This window comes from Macaca mulatta, chromosome 13 (assembly GCF_049350105.2).
Source record: "Macaca mulatta isolate MMU2019108-1 chromosome 13, T2T-MMU8v2.0, whole genome shotgun sequence".
In the NCBI taxonomy this organism is placed as follows: Eukaryota; Metazoa; Chordata; class Mammalia; order Primates; family Cercopithecidae; genus Macaca; species Macaca mulatta.
Window position 1 is genome coordinate 112,737,891 of NC_133418.1, and position 4,527 is coordinate 112,742,417.

General features: G+C 44.2%; 1 long non-coding RNA gene across 1 annotated transcript; it reads left to right on the forward strand.

Moving 5' to 3' along the window:
• The first annotated feature begins 602 nt into the window (after positions 1-602).
• On the forward strand, positions 603-4,113 carry LOC144333967 (uncharacterized). Its single transcript, XR_013403105.1, has 2 exons — positions 603-740; positions 3,232-4,113. It is a non-coding gene; the product is annotated as an uncharacterized LOC144333967 (long non-coding RNA).
• Positions 4,114-4,527: the final 414 nt, after the last annotated feature.

Here is a 4,527-nt window from a genome sequence, read left to right on the forward strand (position 1 = left end):
TTTCTCAATATGGTAAAATTTGACATGAATTTCAGGGATACTTAATATTTGTCTTCAATGGAAACAGCAAAACAGAGCCCAGAGTGACTTTTCTCTTGCTTTGCCTGTCTACATCTCATAGTGGTGTCCTGGGGAGCATTTTGGTCAAATACAATTAATGTGCTGATGCATTTATCCTTGAGAATCTCAAATATATCTATCGTGAGACCATCTAGAAGAAGAGTGTCTTATGAAGAAAATGTGATTTAAGAAAAGGAAAATGAACCCTCAACCCTTATCTGGACTAATAAGCAATTATTTGTCAGAAAAGTTAGGGTTGGGCAGGAGAATTACCCCTGAATGCTACCATGAGCTCTAACTCCCTGCAGTTAGTTCTACATCAGTGTTTTGATGGAATGAGTGAAAATACTATGTTGGAATAATGACTTCCAAAGAATTGAGGAAAATTAAAGTCCACCAATCTCTGTTTTTAGCACAGTGCTGAGTGTGTGTGTGTGTGTGTGTGTGTGTGTGTGAGTGTGTGTGTTCCACACTTGATGCTGTGTTAGGGAGAGAACACAAGACAGGAAGCTGTTTTCTTGATGCAGAGCCAGGCTGAGAAAAGTAAATACCAGAATGTGTACGGTGTCAGATGGGCAGAGGCCCAGTAGAGAATGGAGCAAAGGAAACTACAAGGACAGCAACCTCAAGGCTGGGGAGTTCAGCGTGCAAAGAAGATCGACCTGGCATTGGTGCTTAAGGTACGTTCACTAGTGCTGAGCTTGAAGTCAGGGGGATCAGAGGCTATGGTGGTCCCCTAAGAGTATGTGGATTACGTGTCGGCCAGGGCCAGTGCTGGATCTCCACAAAAGGCAGGGCTGGAGAAAGTGGCAGAAGACTTCAGAGGGAGCAGTGTCCTCATGGTTAAAGGCTCCCACATTCAAATCCACACTTGAGCTTGGGCAATTACACCACCTTATAGGTCTCAGCTTCCTCATCTGTAAGTTTATGATAAATCATAGTCTTGATTTGATGCGGATTTGTGAACAGCAAGTAAAATAATTTCTATAAAACACTTAGCACAGCCCCTGCCCTAGAGTTAATGCACGACAGATATTAGCAATGATGATTATTATTTGAAGAGCTGACATCTGAGCTGGGCCGTGAAAGACGAGTATTTTGCTAGGTGGAAAAGGGTGGGGGAGGACATTCCAAGGAGCGAGATTAACATTGGAATCGATTTTCCAGGCCAAGAAGAAAAATACCTCTTTTGTGAAAAGTTCCTTTTTAGCCTGACTGTTGGAAAAAGCAAGCCAAGAATTTCATATGGGAAATGGGATCTGAAACTCCACCTTTCATTCTGAAATCCAGGAGATAAAGTTTGCATTTTATTATTCCCAGTGGGTTGGTCTTTTTTTCTTAACCTCCATTTCCACTTCCCCTCAAAGTACTTTGCTAAAGCATTTTGCTCTCACACCAAGAAACAAATAAGTTGTTTTGGAGCATATAGGGATGTTGGTAAATGAAAACACGAAAGCTTTTTAAGTTGATCAGCGCCATCGGTCATTGGTTGGTCAAACATGTATTGGGTTTTTTCTCCATGCCAGACACTATTCTCAGTTAGAGGATATAAAAGTACTTACATCATTATCCCTGCCTTTGGGGGGCTCTGACTAATGAGGAAGAAGAGGAGGTAACCAAACAATTATGATTTCAAAGGACAGAGGAAACAGCGAGGTGCCCAGCAAAGACCAGCACAGCGTGGAGGGCCAAGGGGAATGTCACATGATAGCTAAAATCCAAATTAACCTCTTAAAATTCCTCTCTGGAAAGAATGTTGGAGTTCAGCTGACTATATAAGACGGAGGCTGTTCTCCAAGCCCCACCTGGTGAATATGATGAAGTGTGCATGACTCGGCCCCATATATAAGCTCTAGAAAGCTTCTATCCCATTGATAACCACATTTGTTAGAGGGACCTTTTCCTCCCACTGGTGTTTCACACTTTCAATTTCCTCCTTCTGAAAGAAAAAGTTTAATCAGGGTTGAATTAAATTATAAATGTTAATGCTGGGATAATTACCTCTGCTTTCAGAAGAATTACCTTTAATAACGCATTTCATTCATCAGCCCTGAACGCGGTTTTGAACCTACCCCCTCCTGATGTGGCGGAAGCAGGCTGGAGCTGGGTTTCCAGGGCAGACTGTGGCTTTCAGGCTTTATCAGGCATCAAGGGCTCGTGTCCCACATGGAAGGCAGCGTCCGGTCACTGCTCATTTAGTGTCAGCATGCAATGTACAGTCACACAGCTGTGTGGGGATTCTTGGAACTCAATGAAGATGACTCACAGGGCTGGGGGTAGGAAGGACAGCCCCTTGGGGTGCTGGGGAAGCCCGAGGGAAGCAAGTTTAGTCAGGCCTCCTGGGCGGCCTCCCTGAGAACAAGTCACTGGAGACAACATTTTTCTTTTCTTTCTTTTTTATGTTTTGGGACGGAGTTTTGCTTGTCGCCCAGGCTGGAGTGCAATGGCGCAATCTTGGCTCGCTGCAACCTCGGCCTCCTGGGATCAAGCCATTCTCCTGCCTCAGCCTCCCAAGTAGCTGGGATTACAGATATGCACCAACATGCCTGGCTGATTTTTGTATTTTTAGTAGAGATGGGGTTTTGCCATGTTGGTCAGGCTAGTCTCGAACTCCTGACCTCAGGTGATCCACTCACCTCGGCCTCCCGAAGTGCTGGGGTTACAGTATGAGCCACTGCACCGGGCCGGAGACATCATGTTTCTATCCCAGTCTTGCTGGCTCTTCCAGGCAGGAAGCTGGGATGTAGCCGGTACAAGCCCTCGAGGCAGAACAAGACAGACTTCTGCCCTCCACCCCACCAGCTCTGACATTTTCTGTGCGTACCTTGCCTAAAGTCTCTAAAGGCATAGGTTTCCCACTGTAAAATGGGTTAGGAAAACCTGCCCTATAGAGTTGTAATGATAATAAAGATAGAAACACTTCCTTAACTGCCAGAAAAACTCTAAGTAAAATCATAAATGCCTAGCCTAAGTCACTATGAGTTCCTTTCTGTCTCACTGATAGATTGTGAGCAGGACACACGCTCACATTTTTGGGGTGCTCTGTGTCCTAACACAGCAGGAGTGTTAGGTGAACGAGTGACGAATAGTTGTGTTGCAGGAATATCTACGTAGGAGGCTCCAGTGTCTCATCTATGGCCTGTGGTATATCATCTTTATTTTCACTCCCAGCACCAGAGAACCGGCACCTGAGAAAGGCAGAGAATAGAACTCAGCATTACCGACTTGGAGTCAGGAGCTCCAGATCTGCAACTCATTTCACCTCCTTGGACCTCAACTCCTTTCTACAGGGGGAAGTTTGGGCTTGTGAAGATATTAGATACCTTCCAGCTCTACTTGCTCTAAGGAAGAAAGCCAGTATTTCTTGAATGCCTACTATGTGCCCAAACCTGGGCAGTGCTATGGGGCATTAGGTGACAATTCAGTGGACACGAAGCCTCTCGCCCATCCCTGATTCAGGTGCCCAGTGCAGAATCACCCTTGGGGGCTCACCTGTACACTGTGGAATGGGATGTTGGGCTGGTGAGAAGGCAAGAGGCGTGGCTGGTGGCTGGAGATATGCATGGCAGTGCCCTAAGTTGCGGGGTGGTGCCTCCAGGAGCCTGTAGTATCTTCTCTAACACCATAAGTATCCAGGAGTCAGAGGGAGTGTGATGTTAAATAGCAAATAATAAACACCATGACAGACCGAGAGAGACAGTGGAAAAAACAAAAAGCTTTATATTCTAGTGCCTTTACTAACACTTTTTTCCCTCGTTTTTGAACAAGGATCCCCACATTTTCATTTTGCAACAAGCCCTGCAAACTAGGTAGTCATTTGGGCCTGCCGAAGACTGCGTAACATGAATCCAATCATGAGAAAAGATCAGACAAACCCAACTGAAGGACCTTCAATCAAACCTCTCTCCTGCGAACTTCCAAGTATGAAAGTGTGGGAGGTGAAGGAAAGACTTAAGAACTGTTCCCAACTGAAGAAGGTAGAGCTAAACACAACAGGTATTTCTGAACTGAATCCATTTGCAATAAATGATACACTGGGAAAAATTGGTAAAACCTGAATGGTGTCTGAAGTTTAGACGATACCAATACATCAATGCTAATTTTTTTGATGGCTACATTGTATTTCTATAAGAGAATGCCTTGGCTTATAGAAAACACAGTAAAATATTCCAAGAGCATTGGGCATCATTATTTGGCTCTTTCAAATATTGGCAAATTACTTTACGATCTTTTAGAGAAAAAATTGTTTTGTATTATATCTGACACTTTTCTGTAACATTGAAATTGTTTCAAAAAAATTTTAAGAAAAAAGATCAAGCCATTTTTTTTGGGAAAAAAAAGAATGGCAAGCAAATTGAAACAAATGTGCAGAGCAGAGAGGTTACCTGGTGTGCCTAAAATTACTGTTGTCAGGGTCAGGAACTGGGGTGTCCACACGAGCCTCCTCTGTTCGAAGCCCTGGATTCT